The sequence below is a fragment of the Scardinius erythrophthalmus genome (genome assembly GCF_964197995.2).
Source record: "Scardinius erythrophthalmus genome assembly, chromosome: 16".
In the NCBI taxonomy this organism is placed as follows: domain Eukaryota; kingdom Metazoa; phylum Chordata; class Actinopteri; order Cypriniformes; family Leuciscidae; genus Scardinius; species Scardinius erythrophthalmus.
The window spans coordinates 27,300,818-27,321,504 of NC_138236.1; the positions used below are offsets into that span (position 1 = coordinate 27,300,818).

The 20,687-nt window shown below is 43.5% G+C and overlaps 2 long non-coding RNA genes across 2 annotated transcripts; both read left to right on the top strand.

The window, feature by feature from the left end:
* The first annotated feature begins 4,457 nt into the window (after positions 1-4,457).
* On the top strand, positions 4,458-5,775 carry LOC308704359. Its single transcript, XR_014031799.1, has 2 exons — positions 4,458-4,619; positions 5,422-5,775. It is a non-coding gene; the product is annotated as an uncharacterized lncRNA (long non-coding RNA).
* Positions 5,776-14,359: 8,584 nt separating this feature from the next.
* LOC308704385 lies at positions 14,360-15,677 on the top strand. The gene is made up of 2 exons (XR_014031801.1): positions 14,360-14,521; positions 15,324-15,677. It is a non-coding gene; the product is annotated as an uncharacterized lncRNA (long non-coding RNA).
* The last annotated feature ends 5,010 nt before the right edge of the window (positions 15,678-20,687 follow it).

The window sequence follows — 20,687 nt, forward strand, 5'->3', positions numbered from 1 at the left end:
AGCTCATTCTGTGGTCACGTGAAAAAGGGCGCAGCGACTGGCCACTTGGTGGCGCTATGGTGTCAAAATGATGTATTTCTATGGAAAAAACACATGAAATGGCTGAAAGCGGCCATCTTGCTGTCTGATTTGCATACAAGCTCACAAAATCGGGCATGCGCATGCGTCACGTGATCCTGAAGAAGCTTGAAAACTTTCATGGACGTCGGGCCATTGGTGGCGCTTTAACTGTCATAAAGGTGAGAAGGCCTCTGTATTACCCTATGCAAAATGACATTTAAATGACTGAAAAATGGGGGGAAAAGAGCAGAGCTTCACCAAATTAGCTGAGCACATGCGCCATATTATTCTAAAGAAGCGTGCAAACTTTTATGGAGATCGGGCCATCAGTGGGGGTGTCACAGTTTAAAAGGTAAAAAAAAAAATGCACCACATTTCCATGATAAATGAGCTAAAAGGGCAACAAACGTTCTTTTTCCTCTCCGAGGCACATGTTAGAAGGCTGGATAAAGTTTTTGGAACGCAGCAGCGCAGACGGCAAGCGCCTAGACCCTATAGTTTTTTTTAGAGGCCTTTTTGTGGCCCTTTTTTAGCCACTTATTAGGGGTTCAAGCACTTCAGTGCTGAACACCTATTGTAATTGTTAATTTTCCCATGATGCAACATTCAGACATAAAACTGATCGGGCAGACCAAACCGTAAGTCGTGGAGACTTGAAACTTTGGGGGCTGATAGTACTCACACCGCCTACAGCGTCACCAAGGCCCGCCCCGATCGGCCTGACGGGGGCGCTACAGCGGGCAAAAGTACGAAACGGCTCATAACTCATCAACCGTGAGGCGTAGGCTCAAGTGTCTTATATCGCTGGAATCCTTGGCTCGAGGCGGACTAGATGCATGCCTCGGATTTGCTCGGCACCCTGGGAAAATTTTAGGGTATTTGGGGTTTTTCCGAAAACCTACTTTCGCGAACTAGTCCTAGGTTTTTGCCCCGACCGGAACCAAACCAGTGCGGCAAGATTCTCTGGAGTCTGATTGTCAATAATTATCAAAAAAAAGTGTAAATTTCGCTTCACGGTCCCTAAGGGCCGCCAAAATGTTCGAAGTGGGAGGAGCCCATTTTGCTTAATTGGCTATAACTCGTGAACGGAACGAGATTTTTGCACCAAACTCAGCACACGCATGTACGAGCTCATTCTGTGGTCACGTGAAAAAGGGCGCAGCGACTGGCCACTTGGTGGCGCTATAACTGTTAAAAGGGTGTCAAAATGATGTATTTCTATGGAAAAAACACATGAAATGGCTGAAAGCGGCCATCTTGCTGTCTGATTTGCATACAAGCTCACAAAATCGGGCATGCGCATGCGTCACGTGATCCTGAAGAAGCTTTAAAACTTTCATGGACGTCGGGCCATTGGTGGCGCTTTAACTGTCATAAAGGTGAGAAGGCCTCTGTATTACCCTATGCAAAATGACATTTAAATGACTGAAAAATGGGGGGAAAAGAGCAGAGCTTCACCAAATTAGCTGAGCACATGCGCCATATTATTCTAAAGAAGCGTGCAAACTTTTATGGAGATCGGGCCATCAGTGGGGGTGTCACAGTTTAAAAGGTAAAAAAAAAATGCACCACATTTCCATGATAAATGAGCTAAAAGGGCAACAAACGTTCTTTTTCCTCTCCGAGGCACATGTTAGAAGGCTGGATAAAGTTTTTGGAACGCAGCAGCGCAGACGGCAAGCGCCTAGACCCTATAATTTTTTTTTTAGAGGCCTTTTTGTGGCCCTTTTTTAGCCACTTATTAGGGGTTCAAGCACTTCAGTGCTGAACACCTATTGTAATTGTTAATTTTCCCATGATGCAACATTCAGACATAAAACTGATCGGGCAGACCAAACCGTAAGTCGTGGAGACTTGAAACTTTGGGGGCTGATAGTACTCACACCGCCTACAGCGTCACCAAGGCCCGCCCCGATCGGCCTGACGGGGGCGCTACAGCGGGCAAAAGTACGAAACGGCTCATAACTCATCAACCGTGAGGCGTAGGCTCAAGTGTCTTATATCGCTGGAATCCTTGGCTCGAGGCGGACTAGATGCATGCCTCGGATTTGCTCGGCACCCTGGGAAAATTTTAGGGTATTTGGGGTTTTTCCAAAAACCTACTTTCGCGAACTAGTCCTAGGTTTTTGGCCCGACCGGAACCAAACCAGTGCGGCAAGATTCTCTGGAGTCTGATTGTCAATAATTATCAAAAAAAAGTGTAAATTTCGCTTCACAGTCCCTAAGGGCCGCCAAAATGTTCGAAGTGGGAGGAGCCCATTTTGCTTAATTGGCTATAACTCGTGAACGGAACGAGATTTTTGCACCAAACTCAGCACACGCATGTACGAGCTCATTCTGTGGTCACGTGAAAAAGGGCGCAGCGACTGGCCACTTGGTGGCGCTATGGTGTCAAAATGATGTATTTCTATGGAAAAAACACATGAAATGGCTGAAAGCGGCCATCTTGCTGTCTGATTTGCATACAAGCTCACAAAATCGGGCATGCGCATGCGTCACGTGATCCTGAAGAAGCTTGAAAACTTTCATGGACGTCGGGCCATTGGTGGCGCTTTAACTGTCATAAAGGTGAGAAGGCCTCTGTATTACCCTATGCAAAATGACATTTAAATGACTGAAAAATGGGGGGAAAAGAGCAGAGCTTCACCAAATTAGCTGAGCACATGCGCCATATTATTCTAAAGAAGCGTGCAAACTTTTATGGAGATCGGGCCATCAGTGGGGGTGTCACAGTTTAAAAGGTAAAAAAAAAATGCACCACATTTCCATGATAAATGAGCTAAAAGGGCAACAAACGTTCTTTTTCCTCTCCGAGGCACATGTTAGAAGGCTGGATAAAGTTTTTGGAACGCAGCAGCGCAGACGGCAAGCGCCTAGACCCTATAGTTTTTTTTTTAGAGGCCTTTTTGTGGCCCTTTTTTAGCCACTTATTAGGGGTTCAAGCACTTCAGTGCTGAACACCTATTGTAATTGTTAATTTTCCCATGATGCAACATTCAGACATAAAACTGATCGGGCAGACCAAACCGTAAGTCGTGGAGACTTGAAACTTTGGGGGCTGATAGTACTCACACCGCCTACAGCGTCACCAAGGCCCGCCCCGATCGGCCTGACGGGGGCGCTACAGCGGGCAAAAGTACGAAACGGCTCATAACTCATCAACCGTGAGGCGTAGGCTCAAGTGTCTTATATCGCTGGAATCCTTGGCTCGAGGCGGACCAGATGCATGCCTCGGATTTGCTCGTCACCCTGGGAAAATTTTAGGGTATTTGGGGTTTTTCCAAAAACCTACTTTCGCGAACTAGTCCTAGGTTTTTGGCCCGACCGGAACCAAACCAGTGCGGCAAGATTCTCTGGAGTCTGATTGTCAATAATTATCAAAAAAAAGTGTAAATTTCGCTTCACGGTCCCTAAGGGCCGCCAAAATGTTCGAAGTGGGAGGAGCCCATTTTGCTTAATTGGCTATAACTCGTGAACGGAACGAGATTTTTGCACCAAACTCAGCACACGCATGTACGAGCTCATTCTGTGGTCACGTGAAAAAGGGCGCAGCGACTGGCCACTTGGTGGCGCTATGGTGTCAAAATGATGTATTTCTATGGAAAAAACACATGAAATGGCTGAAAGCGGCCATCTTGCTGTCTGATTTGCATACAAGCTCACAAAATCGGGCATGCGCATGCGTCACGTGATCCTGAAGAAGCTTGAAAACTTTCATGGACGTCGGGCCATTGGTGGCGCTTTAACTGTCATAAAGGTGAGAAGGCCTCTGTATTACCCTATGCAAAATGACATTTAAATGACTGAAAAATGGGGGGAAAAGAGCAGAGCTTCACCAAATTAGCTGAGCACATGCGCCATATTATTCTAAAGAAGCGTGCAAACTTTTATGGAGATCGGGCCATCAGTGGGGGTGTCACAGTTTAAAAGGTAAAAAAAAAAATGCACCACATTTCCATGATAAATGAGCTAAAAGGGCAACAAACGTTCTTTTTCCTCTCCGAGGCACATGTTAGAAGGCTGGATAAAGTTTTTGGAACGCAGCAGCGCAGACGGCAAGCGCCTAGACCCTATAGTTTTTTTTTTAGAGGCCTTTTTGTGGCCCTTTTTTAGCCACTTATTAGGGGTTCAAGCACTTCAGTGCTGAACACCTAGGCTGCGTTCGAAACCGCATACTTCCCTACTATTTAGTATGGGAAAAAGAGTAGGCGAGCGAAAAAGTATGTACGAATCCAAAAGAGTAGGCGAGAATTACCTGGGTGACGTACTAATTATCGCAAGATTCGGACTTAAGTGCGTTCGAATATGCCTACTTTCCTACTATATAGTAGGCGAAAACAGTACGTGAAGGAAGCAGTACGTTCGAAACATCAGTATTCATAAAAGAGTAGGCGAGAAGTTCCCGGATGGCTTACTGCTTCCAGCCAGATTTTTGAGTGCTCGACCGATGGATACTCTTCTATCCCAGGAGGCCACGCGAGAGGATACGTCACAAAAAAGAAGAAGAAGGATAGGTCATACTCGAACGTGACGGAAAGGATGACGGACGAGACTCAAATGTGAGTATTACAAATCAAATGATCGCATGTGTTGAACTACTGTACAGTAAACTGTTGAATTGTTTAAGGTGTAAAGACGCTGTATAGGCTATTTGTGATTTTGCTGTAAATCACATTTTATTATGTATAGCTAACAGAGAAGCTCCAGTAAGGACACATACGTCTCCAAAGTGGATTTGCATACATTTTAAACCGTATACATCTTAAATACAATTACTAAATGTCTATTTAATATCTGGCAAGAAACTCTTCTATAAGAATTGCAGATTACTATATGAAATAGGCATCTGAGTGATGTATGTGTGCTATTATGTAGAACAAATCTATAAAGTAACTAAACATAAGTTATCTATTTTATTTGTCCATTAGTTGATAAATTGAGGAACATTTATATTGGATAAAAACTAAAAGTTAAAACAACCTCAACATGTAAATGTAGTGTTGAGCTCATAAATCACAGAGGTAACGTGAGTCTGGTCTGGATGTTAGAGTGGCTCATGAAGCTGAATGCTGCCATCAAAGACTTTGTGACATTACAGAAATGGATAACAACAACTATTTAAATATTAAGTTGTAGTTTATTTTAATTATTGTAATTTCAAACAGAGCTATTACAGCACTTTTCTGATTCTTGATTTCTGTGCATTTGCTGCACAGCTTTTGTGGTGGAGCAGGACCTGCAAAGAAAGATGATGGCGGCATTTGTGGAAAAAAGCATTTTTGTCATCTAAATAATACTGAAATCAAATGACATTGTGATGTTAAAATTACTGCTTTTGTGTTATGTTTGTGCATTTTGTAGGATCTGAAATGTCAGCAGACTGGTGTGAGCACTGAGGACGAAGAGCACAGAGCTGAATCCTGGAGATGGTGCCATGGATGAGACCCTCCATCACTCCACCTGCCCTTATGAGAACCTCCACCTGCCCTCATGAGACCCACCATCACTCCACCTGCCTTTATTGCCTCAGATTGTGAAGCACAACACATCACGCAACAACCTCAGGCACGAGGGAACGGCTCACCTCTGGCGGTCAGCTGATTCATCAGAATAAATCTGCAGAATGGGCACCGCTGTGTTGAGATGGCAGAAGGATGTGGGGTTCAGTGCCTGTAGCCTACATACATGATTGTAATAAAGCTTTGTTTCATGTGTTGACTTGTATATGCATTTGTTTATTGTGTGATGGTGACTTTGATTCATTCTTTTACTAATTTATTAATATTTCTCATTGTTGTCAGTAAATAAAATACAATTAATTAATGCTTTATTTATTGTTTGAAGGAAAATGTAGATGTTCACTATATACACATCTAGAGTGTATTCATGCATAGCTATGTCATATGATATACATTACATTTTGTTTGTTTTATTGAATTATATAATTTACAGTAAAAAGTAATATAATTAATTGATCAGCATTTATCGTTGTTATTATTGTATGTTTTGGGCTGGGAGCAATGCAATTCATTCTGGGGTAATATTAATTTTTAATAATGATACTTATATTTTTCGAGTATAAAATCAACAGTTTTCTCCAAAGGTGAATCTCCCTTTGTGCAGACATTACAAACGCTGAGGAAAACCGTTCTAGGTAGGGCTGTCGAGTAAATGTGAGGTAAATGTATGTATGTATATGTATGTATGTATTTATACATGCATATATATATATAATATAATATATATATATATATCATGGGTTTGCAAACATATTATGAGATTTTATACACAGGAAAAAACCTATAAGGTTGAATATCAATATATATTTTCTTAAATAATTATATAATACATTTAAAAAAATGCATTTTCTGTTATTTATAGGCCTGAGGGATGAAACGATAGTTAAATTTAACAAGAAAAAGAGGAAAACAAAGCAGTAAGCCACTTTTGCTTATGGATGAAAATGTTTGGATATAAAATAAAGAAATTAACAACATATTCAAGAGATGACAATTTTGGGATTTCGTAATAAAAATAAATATCGTTAAGGATAAAACGGTGGGTCACATTAGTAGGGTTAAATATAAGAACTTAAATCAACCCTAAATGTACTCACAAAATAAATGGGCAGCAGTTTCTTCAAAAAGACCACAAAATGAGCAAGTTTAATCAATATCATGATATTTACAGATAGATGAATTAAACGTGTCGTTCAAATCTTTTAAGTTGTTGCGCGTGTGATAACGCGTCGTAGGTCACATGATATCGTCAACATGGCAGATGTCCGGTTCTCATTCATACTCAACGAGATCTGGCTATAAAGTACCTACTCTTTTAGCGCTCATTAAGTAAGTACTCATTGAAATTAAGTACCTACTCATTGAGTATGCGGTTTCGAACGCAGCCCCTATTGTAATTGTTAATTTTCCCATGATGTAACATTCAGACATAAAACTGATCGGGCAGACCAAACCGTAAGTCGTGGAGACTTGAAACTTTGGGGGCTGATAGTACTCACACCGCCTACAGCGTCACCAAGGCCCGCCCCGATCGGCCTGACGGGGGCGCTACAGCGGGCAAAAGTACGAAACGGCTCATAACTCATCAACCGTGAGGCGTAGGCTCAAGTGTCTTATATCGCTGGAATCCTTGGCTCGAGGCGGACCAGATGCATGCCTCGGATTTGCTCGTCACCCTGGGAAAATTTTAGGGTATTTGGGGTTTTTCCAAAAACCTACTTTCGCGAACTAGTCCTAGGTTTTTGGCCCGACCGGAACCAAACCAGTGCGGCAAGATTCTCTGGAGTCTGATTGTCAATAATTATCAAAAAAAAGTGTAAATTTCGCTTCACGGTCCCTAAGGGCCGCCAAAATGTTCGAAGTGGGAGGAGCCCATTTTGCTTAATTGGCTATAACTCGTGAACGGAACGAGATTTTTGCACCAAACTCAGCACACGCATGTACGAGCTCATTCTGTGGTCACGTGAAAAAGGGCGCAGCGACTGGCCACTTGGTGGCGCTATGGTGTCAAAATGATGTATTTCTATGGAAAAAACACATGAAATGGCTGAAAGCGGCCATCTTGCTGTCTGATTTGCATACAAGCTCACAAAATCGGGCATGCGCATGCGTCACGTGATCCTGAAGAAGCTTGAAAACTTTCATGGACGTCGGGCCATTGGTGGCGCTTTAACTGTCATAAAGGTGAGAAGGCCTCTGTATTACCCTATGCAAAATGACATTTAAATGACTGAAAAATGGGGGGAAAAGAGCAGAGCTTCACCAAATTAGCTGAGCACATGCGCCATATTATTCTAAAGAAGCGTGCAAACTTTTATGGAGATCGGGCCATCAGTGGGGGTGTCACAGTTTAAAAGGTAAAAAAAAAAATGCACCACATTTCCATGATAAATGAGCTAAAAGGGCAACAAACGTTCTTTTTCCTCTCCGAGGCACATGTTAGAAGGCTGGATAAAGTTTTTGGAACGCAGCAGCGCAGACGGCAAGCGCCTAGACCCTATAGTTTTTTTTTAGAGGCCTTTTTGTGGCCCTTTTTTAGCCACTTATTAGGGGTTCAAGCACTTCAGTGCTGAACACCTATTGTAATTGTTAATTTTCCCATGATGCAACATTCAGACATAAAACTGATCGGGCAGACCAAACCGTAAGTCGTGGAGACTTGAAACTTTGGGGGCTGATAGTACTCACACCGCCTACAGCGTCACCAAGGCCCGCCCCGATCGGCCTGACGGGGGCGCTACAGCGGGCAAAAGTACGAAACGGCTCATAACTCATCAACCGTGAGGCGTAGGCTCAAGTGTCTTATATCGCTGGAATCCTTGGCTCGAGGCGGACCAGATGCATGCCTCGGATTTGCTCGTCACCCTGGGAAAATTTTAGGGTATTTGGGGTTTTTCCAAAAACCTACTTTCGCGAACTAGTCCTAGGTTTTTGGCCCGACCGGAACCAAACCAGTGCGGCAAGATTCTCTGGAGTCTGATTGTCAATAATTATCAAAAAAAAGTGTAAATTTCGCTTCACGGTCCCTAAGGGCCGCCAAAATGTTCGAAGTGGGAGGAGCCCATTTTGCTTAATTGGCTATAACTCGTGAACGGAACGAGATTTTTGCACCAAACTCAGCACACGCATGTACGAGCTCATTCTGTGGTCACGTGAAAAAGGGCGCAGCGACTGGCCACTTGGTGGCGCTATGGTGTCAAAATGATGTATTTCTATGGAAAAAACACATGAAATGGCTGAAAGCGGCCATCTTGCTGTCTGATTTGCATACAAGCTCACAAAATCGGGCATGCGCATGCGTCACGTGATCCTGAAGAAGCTTGAAAACTTTCATGGACGTCGGGCCATTGGTGGCGCTTTAACTGTCATAAAGGTGAGAAGGCCTCTGTATTACCCTATGCAAAATGACATTTAAATGACTGAAAAATGGGGGGAAAAGAGCAGAGCTTCACCAAATTAGCTGAGCACATGCGCCATATTATTCTAAAGAAGCGTGCAAACTTTTATGGAGATCGGGCCATCAGTGGGGGTGTCACAGTTTAAAAGGTAAAAAAAAAAATGCACCACATTTCCATGATAAATGAGCTAAAAGGGCAACAAACGTTCTTTTTCCTCTCCGAGGCACATGTTAGAAGGCTGGATAAAGTTTTTGGAACGCAGCAGCGCAGACAGCAAGCGCCTAGACCCTATAGGTTTTTTTTAGAGGCCTTTTTGTGGCCCTTTTTTAGCCACTTATTAGGGGTTCAAGCACTTCAGTGCTGAACACCTATTGTAATTGTTAATTTTCCCATGAAGCAACATTCAGACATAAAACTGATCGGGCAGACCAAACCGTAAGTCGTGGAGACTTGAAACTTTGGGGGCTGATAGTACTCACACCGCCTACAGCGTCACCAAGGCCCGCCCCGATCGGCCTGACGGGGGCGCTACAGCGGGCAAAAGTACGAAACGGCTCATAACTCATCAACCGTGAGGCGTAGGCTCAAGTGTCTTATATCGCTGGAATCCTTGGCTCGAGGCGGACTAGATGCATGCCTCGGATTTGCTCGGCACCCTGGGAAAATTTTAGGGTATTTGGGGTTTTTCCAAAAACCTACTTTCGCGAACTAGTCCTAGGTTTTTGGCCCGACCGGAACCAAACCAGTGCGGCAAGATTCTCTGGAGTCTGATTGTCAATAATTATCAAAAAAAAGTGTAAATTTCGCTTCACGGTCCCTAAGGGCCGCCAAAATGTTCGAAGTGGGAGGAGCCCATTTTGCTTAATTGGCTATAACTCGTGAACGGAACGAGATTTTTGCACCAAACTCAGCACACGCATGTACGAGCTCATTCTGTGGTCACGTGAAAAAGGGCGCAGCGACTGGCCACTTGGTGGCGCTATGGTGTCAAAATGATGTATTTCTATGGAAAAAACACATGAAATGGCTGAAAGCGGCCATCTTGCTGTCTGATTTGCATACAAGCTCACAAAATCGGGCATGCGCATGCGTCACGTGATCCTGAAGAAGCTTGAAAACTTTCATGGACGTCGGGCCATTGGTGGCGCTTTAACTGTCATAAAGGTGAGAAGGCCTCTGTATTACCCTATGCAAAATGACATTTAAATGACTGAAAAATGGGGGGAAAAGAGCAGAGCTTCACCAAATTAGCTGAGCACATGCGCCATATTATTCTAAAGAAGCGTGCAAACTTTTATGGAGATCGGGCCATCAGTGGGGGTGTCACAGTTTAAAAGGTAAAAAAAAAAATGCACCACATTTCCATGATAAATGAGCTAAAAGGGCAACAAACGTTCTTTTTCCTCTCCGAGGCACATGTTAGAAGGCTGGATAAAGTTTTTGGAACGCAGCAGCGCAGACGGCAAGCGCCTAGACCCTATAGTTTTTTTTAGAGGCCTTTTTGTGGCCCTTTTTTAGCCACTTATTAGGGGTTCAAGCACTTCAGTGCTGAACACCTATTGTAATTGTTAATTTTCCCATGATGCAACATTCAGACATAAAACTGATCGGGCAGACCAAACCGTAAGTCGTGGAGACTTGAAACTTTGGGGGCTGATAGTACTCACACCGCCTACAGCGTCACCAAGGCCCGCCCCGATCGGCCTGACGGGGGCGCTACAGCGGGCAAAAGTACGAAACGGCTCATAACTCATCAACCGTGAGGCGTAGGCTCAAGTGTCTTATATCGCTGGAATCCTTGGCTCGAGGCGGACTAGATGCATGCCTCGGATTTGCTCGGCACCCTGGGAAAATTTTAGGGTATTTGGGGTTTTTCCGAAAACCTACTTTCGCGAACTAGTCCTAGGTTTTTGCCCCGACCGGAACCAAACCAGTGCGGCAAGATTCTCTGGAGTCTGATTGTCAATAATTATCAAAAAAAAGTGTAAATTTCGCTTCACGGTCCCTAAGGGCCGCCAAAATGTTCGAAGTGGGAGGAGCCCATTTTGCTTAATTGGCTATAACTCGTGAACGGAACGAGATTTTTGCACCAAACTCAGCACACGCATGTACGAGCTCATTCTGTGGTCACGTGAAAAAGGGCGCAGCGACTGGCCACTTGGTGGCGCTATAACTGTTAAAAGGGTGTCAAAATGATGTATTTCTATGGAAAAAACACATGAAATGGCTGAAAGCGGCCATCTTGCTGTCTGATTTGCATACAAGCTCACAAAATCGGGCATGCGCATGCGTCACGTGATCCTGAAGAAGCTTTAAAACTTTCATGGACGTCGGGCCATTGGTGGCGCTTTAACTGTCATAAAGGTGAGAAGGCCTCTGTATTACCCTATGCAAAATGACATTTAAATGACTGAAAAATGGGGGGAAAAGAGCAGAGCTTCACCAAATTAGCTGAGCACATGCGCCATATTATTCTAAAGAAGCGTGCAAACTTTTATGGAGATCGGGCCATCAGTGGGGGTGTCACAGTTTAAAAGGTAAAAAAAAAATGCACCACATTTCCATGATAAATGAGCTAAAAGGGCAACAAACGTTCTTTTTCCTCTCCGAGGCACATGTTAGAAGGCTGGATAAAGTTTTTGGAACGCAGCAGCGCAGACGGCAAGCGCCTAGACCCTATAATTTTTTTTTTAGAGGCCTTTTTGTGGCCCTTTTTTAGCCACTTATTAGGGGTTCAAGCACTTCAGTGCTGAACACCTATTGTAATTGTTAATTTTCCCATGATGCAACATTCAGACATAAAACTGATCGGGCAGACCAAACCGTAAGTCGTGGAGACTTGAAACTTTGGGGGCTGATAGTACTCACACCGCCTACAGCGTCACCAAGGCCCGCCCCGATCGGCCTGACGGGGGCGCTACAGCGGGCAAAAGTACGAAACGGCTCATAACTCATCAACCGTGAGGCGTAGGCTCAAGTGTCTTATATCGCTGGAATCCTTGGCTCGAGGCGGACTAGATGCATGCCTCGGATTTGCTCGGCACCCTGGGAAAATTTTAGGGTATTTGGGGTTTTTCCAAAAACCTACTTTCGCGAACTAGTCCTAGGTTTTTGGCCCGACCGGAACCAAACCAGTGCGGCAAGATTCTCTGGAGTCTGATTGTCAATAATTATCAAAAAAAAGTGTAAATTTCGCTTCACAGTCCCTAAGGGCCGCCAAAATGTTCGAAGTGGGAGGAGCCCATTTTGCTTAATTGGCTATAACTCGTGAACGGAACGAGATTTTTGCACCAAACTCAGCACACGCATGTACGAGCTCATTCTGTGGTCACGTGAAAAAGGGCGCAGCGACTGGCCACTTGGTGGCGCTATGGTGTCAAAATGATGTATTTCTATGGAAAAAACACATGAAATGGCTGAAAGCGGCCATCTTGCTGTCTGATTTGCATACAAGCTCACAAAATCGGGCATGCGCATGCGTCACGTGATCCTGAAGAAGCTTGAAAACTTTCATGGACGTCGGGCCATTGGTGGCGCTTTAACTGTCATAAAGGTGAGAAGGCCTCTGTATTACCCTATGCAAAATGACATTTAAATGACTGAAAAATGGGGGGAAAAGAGCAGAGCTTCACCAAATTAGCTGAGCACATGCGCCATATTATTCTAAAGAAGCGTGCAAACTTTTATGGAGATCGGGCCATCAGTGGGGGTGTCACAGTTTAAAAGGTAAAAAAAAAATGCACCACATTTCCATGATAAATGAGCTAAAAGGGCAACAAACGTTCTTTTTCCTCTCCGAGGCACATGTTAGAAGGCTGGATAAAGTTTTTGGAACGCAGCAGCGCAGACGGCAAGCGCCTAGACCCTATAGTTTTTTTTTTAGAGGCCTTTTTGTGGCCCTTTTTTAGCCACTTATTAGGGGTTCAAGCACTTCAGTGCTGAACACCTATTGTAATTGTTAATTTTCCCATGATGCAACATTCAGACATAAAACTGATCGGGCAGACCAAACCGTAAGTCGTGGAGACTTGAAACTTTGGGGGCTGATAGTACTCACACCGCCTACAGCGTCACCAAGGCCCGCCCCGATCGGCCTGACGGGGGCGCTACAGCGGGCAAAAGTACGAAACGGCTCATAACTCATCAACCGTGAGGCGTAGGCTCAAGTGTCTTATATCGCTGGAATCCTTGGCTCGAGGCGGACCAGATGCATGCCTCGGATTTGCTCGTCACCCTGGGAAAATTTTAGGGTATTTGGGGTTTTTCCAAAAACCTACTTTCGCGAACTAGTCCTAGGTTTTTGGCCCGACCGGAACCAAACCAGTGCGGCAAGATTCTCTGGAGTCTGATTGTCAATAATTATCAAAAAAAAGTGTAAATTTCGCTTCACGGTCCCTAAGGGCCGCCAAAATGTTCGAAGTGGGAGGAGCCCATTTTGCTTAATTGGCTATAACTCGTGAACGGAACGAGATTTTTGCACCAAACTCAGCACACGCATGTACGAGCTCATTCTGTGGTCACGTGAAAAAGGGCGCAGCGACTGGCCACTTGGTGGCGCTATGGTGTCAAAATGATGTATTTCTATGGAAAAAACACATGAAATGGCTGAAAGCGGCCATCTTGCTGTCTGATTTGCATACAAGCTCACAAAATCGGGCATGCGCATGCGTCACGTGATCCTGAAGAAGCTTGAAAACTTTCATGGACGTCGGGCCATTGGTGGCGCTTTAACTGTCATAAAGGTGAGAAGGCCTCTGTATTACCCTATGCAAAATGACATTTAAATGACTGAAAAATGGGGGGAAAAGAGCAGAGCTTCACCAAATTAGCTGAGCACATGCGCCATATTATTCTAAAGAAGCGTGCAAACTTTTATGGAGATCGGGCCATCAGTGGGGGTGTCACAGTTTAAAAGGTAAAAAAAAAAATGCACCACATTTCCATGATAAATGAGCTAAAAGGGCAACAAACGTTCTTTTTCCTCTCCGAGGCACATGTTAGAAGGCTGGATAAAGTTTTTGGAACGCAGCAGCGCAGACGGCAAGCGCCTAGACCCTATAGTTTTTTTTTTAGAGGCCTTTTTGTGGCCCTTTTTTAGCCACTTATTAGGGGTTCAAGCACTTCAGTGCTGAACACCTAGGCTGCGTTCGAAACCGCATACTTCCCTACTATTTAGTATGGGAAAAAGAGTAGGCGAGCGAAAAAGTATGTACGAATCCAAAAGAGTAGGCGAGAATTACCTGGGTGACGTACTAATTATCGCAAGATTCGGACTTAAGTGCGTTCGAATATGCCTACTTTCCTACTATATAGTAGGCGAAAACAGTACGTGAAGGAAGCAGTACGTTCGAAACATCAGTATTCATAAAAGAGTAGGCGAGAAGTTCCCGGATGGCTTACTGCTTCCAGCCAGATTTTTGAGTGCTCGACCGATGGATACTCTTCTATCCCAGGAGGCCACGCGAGAGGATACGTCACAAAAAAGAAGAAGAAGGATAGGTCATACTCGAACGTGACGGAAAGGATGACGGACGAGACTCAAATGTGAGTATTACAAATCAAATGATCGCATGTGTTGAACTACTGTACAGTAAACTGTTGAATTGTTTAAGGTGTAAAGACGCTGTATAGGCTATTTGTGATTTTGCTGTAAATCACATTTTATTATGTATAGCTAACAGAGAAGCTCCAGTAAGGACACATACGTCTCCAAAGTGGATTTGCATACATTTTAAACCGTATACATCTTAAATACAATTACTAAATGTCTATTTAATATCTGGCAAGAAACTCTTCTATAAGAATTGCAGATTACTATATGAAATAGGCATCTGAGTGATGTATGTGTGCTATTATGTAGAACAAATCTATAAAGTAACTAAACATAAGTTATCTATTTTATTTGTCCATTAGTTGATAAATTGAGGAACATTTATATTGGATAAAAACTAAAAGTTAAAACAACCTCAACATGTAAATGTAGTGTTGAGCTCATAAATCACAGAGGTAACGTGAGTCTGGTCTGGATGTTAGAGTGGCTCATGAAGCTGAATGCTGCCATCAAAGACTTTGTGACATTACAGAAATGGATAACAACAACTATTTAAATATTAAGTTGTAGTTTATTTTAATTATTGTAATTTCAAACAGAGCTATTACAGCACTTTTCTGATTCTTGATTTCTGTGCATTTGCTGCACAGCTTTTGTGGTGGAGCAGGACCTGCAAAGAAAGATGATGGCGGCATTTGTGGAAAAAAGCATTTTTGTCATCTAAATAATACTGAAATCAAATGACATTGTGATGTTAAAATTACTGCTTTTGTGTTATGTTTGTGCATTTTGTAGGATCTGAAATGTCAGCAGACTGGTGTGAGCACTGAGGACGAAGAGCACAGAGCTGAATCCTGGAGATGGTGCCATGGATGAGACCCTCCATCACTCCACCTGCCCTTATGAGAACCTCCACCTGCCCTCATGAGACCCACCATCACTCCACCTGCCTTTATTGCCTCAGATTGTGAAGCACAACACATCACGCAACAACCTCAGGCACGAGGGAACGGCTCACCTCTGGCGGTCAGCTGATTCATCAGAATAAATCTGCAGAATGGGCACCGCTGTGTTGAGATGGCAGAAGGATGTGGGGTTCAGTGCCTGTAGCCTACATACATGATTGTAATAAAGCTTTGTTTCATGTGTTGACTTGTATATGCATTTGTTTATTGTGTGATGGTGACTTTGATTCATTCTTTTACTAATTTATTAATATTTCTCATTGTTGTCAGTAAATAAAATACAATTAATTAATGCTTTATTTATTGTTTGAAGGAAAATGTAGATGTTCACTATATACACATCTAGAGTGTATTCATGCATAGCTATGTCATATGATATACATTACATTTTGTTTGTTTTATTGAATTATATAATTTACAGTAAAAAGTAATATAATTAATTGATCAGCATTTATCGTTGTTATTATTGTATGTTTTGGGCTGGGAGCAATGCAATTCATTCTGGGGTAATATTAATTTTTAATAATGATACTTATATTTTTCGAGTATAAAATCAACAGTTTTCTCCAAAGGTGAATCTCCCTTTGTGCAGACATTACAAACGCTGAGGAAAACCGTTCTAGGTAGGGCTGTCGAGTAAATGTGAGGTAAATGTATGTATGTATATGTATGTATGTATTTATACATGCATATATATATATAATATAATATATATATATATATCATGGGTTTGCAAACATATTATGAGATTTTATACACAGGAAAAAACCTATAAGGTTGAATATCAATATATATTTTCTTAAATAATTATATAATACATTTAAAAAAATGCATTTTCTGTTATTTATAGGCCTGAGGGATGAAACGATAGTTAAATTTAACAAGAAAAAGAGGAAAACAAAGCAGTAAGCCACTTTTGCTTATGGATGAAAATGTTTGGATATAAAATAAAGAAATTAACAACATATTCAAGAGATGACAATTTTGGGATTTCGTAATAAAAATAAATATCGTTAAGGATAAAACGGTGGGTCACATTAGTAGGGTTAAATATAAGAACTTAAATCAACCCTAAATGTACTCACAAAATAAATGGGCAGCAGTTTCTTCAAAAAGACCACAAAATGAGCAAGTTTAATCAATATCATGATATTTACAGATAGATGAATTAAACGTGTCGTTCAAATCTTTTAAGTTGTTGCGCGTGTGATAACGCGTCGTAGGTCACATGATATCGTCAACATGGCAGATGTCCGGTTCTCATTCATACTCAACGAGATCTGGCTATAAAGTACCTACTCTTTTAGCGCTCATTAAGTAAGTACTCATTGAAATTAAGTACCTACTCATTGAGTATGCGGTTTCGAACGCAGCCCCTATTGTAATTGTTAATTTTCCCATGATGTAACATTCAGACATAAAACTGATCGGGCAGACCAAACCGTAAGTCGTGGAGACTTGAAACTTTGGGGGCTGATAGTACTCACACCGCCTACAGCGTCACCAAGGCCCGCCCCGATCGGCCTGACGGGGGCGCTACAGCGGGCAAAAGTACGAAACGGCTCATAACTCATCAACCGTGAGGCGTAGGCTCAAGTGTCTTATATCGCTGGAATCCTTGGCTCGAGGCGGACCAGATGCATGCCTCGGATTTGCTCGTCACCCTGGGAAAATTTTAGGGTATTTGGGGTTTTTCCAAAAACCTACTTTCGCGAACTAGTCCTAGGTTTTTGGCCCGACCGGAACCAAACCAGTGCGGCAAGATTCTCTGGAGTCTGATTGTCAATAATTATCAAAAAAAAGTGTAAATTTCGCTTCACGGTCCCTAAGGGCCGCCAAAATGTTCGAAGTGGGAGGAGCCCATTTTGCTTAATTGGCTATAACTCGTGAACGGAACGAGATTTTTGCACCAAACTCAGCACACGCATGTACGAGCTCATTCTGTGGTCACGTGAAAAAGGGCGCAGCGACTGGCCACTTGGTGGCGCTATGGTGTCAAAATGATGTATTTCTATGGAAAAAACACATGAAATGGCTGAAAGCGGCCATCTTGCTGTCTGATTTGCATACAAGCTCACAAAATCGGGCATGCGCATGCGTCACGTGATCCTGAAGAAGCTTGAAAACTTTCATGGACGTCGGGCCATTGGTGGCGCTTTAACTGTCATAAAGGTGAGAAGGCCTCTGTATTACCCTATGCAAAATGACATTTAAATGACTGAAAAATGGGGGGAAAAGAGCAGAGCTTCACCAAATTAGCTGAGCACATGCGCCATATTATTCTAAAGAAGCGTGCAAACTTTTATGGAGATCGGGCCATCAGTGGGGGTGTCACAGTTTAAAAGGTAAAAAAAAAAATGCACCACATTTCCATGATAAATGAGCTAAAAGGGCAACAAACGTTCTTTTTCCTCTCCGAGGCACATGTTAGAAGGCTGGATAAAGTTTTTGGAACGCAGCAGCGCAGACGGCAAGCGCCTAGACCCTATAGTTTTTTTTTAGAGGCCTTTTTGTGGCCCTTTTTTAGCCACTTATTAGGGGTTCAAGCACTTCAGTGCTGAACACCTATTGTAATTGTTAATTTTCCCATGATGCAACATTCAGACATAAAACTGATCGGGCAGACCAAACCGTAAGTCGTGGAGACTTGAAACTTTGGGGGCTGATAGTACTCACACCGCCTACAGCGTCACCAAGGCCCGCCCCGATCGGCCTGACGGGGGCGCTACAGCGGGCAAAAGTACGAAACGGCTCATAACTCATCAACCGTGAGGCGTAGGCTCAAGTGTCTTATATCGCTGGAATCCTTGGCTCGAGGCGGACCAGATGCATGCCTCGGATTTGCTCGTCACCCTGGGAAAATTTTAGGGTATTTGGGGTTTTTCCAAAAACCTACTTTCGCGAACTAGTCCTAGGTTTTTGGCCCGACCGGAACCAAACCAGTGCGGCAAGATTCTCTGGAGTCTGATTGTCAATAATTATCAAAAAAAAGTGTAAATTTCGCTTCACGGTCCCTAAGGGCCGCCAAAATGTTCGAAGTGGGAGGAGCCCATTTTGCTTAATTGGCTATAACTCGTGAACGGAACGAGATTTTTGCACCAAACTCAGCACACGCATGTACGAGCTCATTCTGTGGTCACGTGAAAAAGGGCGCAGCGACTGGCCACTTGGTGGCGCTATGGTGTCAAAATGATGTATTTCTATGGAAAAAACACATGAAATGGCTGAAAGCGGCCATCTTGCTGTCTGATTTGCATACAAGCTCACAAAATCGGGCATGCGCATGCGTCACGTGATCCTGAAGAAGCTTGAAAACTTTCATGGACGTCGGGCCATTGGTGGCGCTTTAACTGTCATAAAGGTGAGAAGGCCTCTGTATTACCCTATGCAAAATGACATTTAAATGACTGAAAAATGGGGGGAAAAGAGCAGAGCTTCACCAAATTAGCTGAGCACATGCGCCATATTATTCTAAAGAAGCGTGCAAACTTTTATGGAGATCGGGCCATCAGTGGGGGTGTCACAGTTTAAAAGGTAAAAAAAAAAATGCACCACATTTCCATGATAAATGAGCTAAAAGGGCAACAAACGTTCTTTTTCCTCTCCGAGGCACATGTTAGAAGGCTGGATAAAGTTTTTGGAACGCAGCAGCGCAGACAGCAAGCGCCTAGACCCTATAGGTTTTTTTTAGAGGCCTTTTTGTGGCCCTTTTTTAGCCACTTATTAGGGGTTCAAGCACTTCAGTGCTGAACACCTATTGTAATTGTTAATTTTCCCATGATGCAACATTCAGACATAAAACTGATCGGGCAGACCAAACCGTAAGTCGTGGAGACTTGAAACTTTGGGGGCTGATAGTACTCACACCGCCTACAGCGTCACCAAGGCCCGCCCCTATCGGCCTGACGGGGGCGCTACAGCGGGCAAAAGTACGAAACGGCTCATAACTCATCAACCGTGAGGCGTAGGCTCAAGTGTCTTATATCGCTGGAATCCTTGGCTCGAGGCGGACCAGATGCATGCCTCGGATTTGCTCGTCACCCTGGGAAAATTTTAGGGTATTTGGGGTTTTTCCAAAAACCTACTTTCGCGAACTAGTCCTAGGTTTTTGGCCCGACCGGAACCAAACCAGTGCGGCAAGATTCTCTGGAGTCTGATTGTCAATAATTATCAAAAAAAAGTGTAAATTTCGCTTCACGGTCCCTAAGGGCCGCCAAAATGTTCGAAGTGGGAGGAGCCCATTTTGCTTAATTGGCTATAACTCGTGAACGGAACGAGATTTTTGCACCAAACTCAGCACACGCATGTACGAGCTCATTCTGTGGTCACGTGAAAAAGGGCGCAGCGACTGGCCACTTGGTGGCGCTATGGTGTCAAAATGATGTATTTCTATGGAAAAAACACATGAAATGGCTGAAAGCGGCCATCTTGCTGTCTGATTTGCATACAAGCTCACAAAATCGGGCATGCGCATGCGTCACGTGATCCTGAAGAAGCTTGAAAACTTTCATGGACGTCGGGCCATTGGTGGCGCTTTAACTGTCATAAAGGTGAGAAGGCCTCTGTATTACCCTATGCAAAATGACATTTAAATGACTGAAAAATGGGGGGAAAAGAGCAGAGCTTCACCAAATTAGCTGAGCACATGCGCCATATTATTCTAAAGAAGCGTGCAAACTTTTATGGAGATCGGGCCATCAGTGGGGGTGTCACAGTTTAAAAGGTAAAAAAAAAAATGCACCACATTTCCATGATAAATGAGCTAAAAGGGCAACAAACGTTCTTTTTCCTCTCCGAGGCACATGTTAGAAGGCTGGATAAAGTTTTTGGAACGCAGCAGCGCAGACGGCAAGCGCCTAGACCCTATAGTTTTTTTTTTAGAGGCCTTTTTGTGGCCCTTTTTTAGCCACTTATTAGGGGTTCAAGCACTTCAGTGCTGAACACCTATTGTAATTGTTAATTTTCCCATGATGCAACATTCAGACATAAAACTGATCGGGCAGACCAAACCGTAAGTCGTGGAGACTTGAAACTTTGGGGGCTGATAGTACTCACACCGCCTACAGCGTCACCAAGGCCCGCCCCGATCGGCCTGACGGGGGCGCTACAGCGGGCAAAAGTACGAAACGGCTCATAACTCATCAACCGTGAGGCGTAGGCTCAAGTGTCTTATATCGCTGGAATCCTTGGCTCG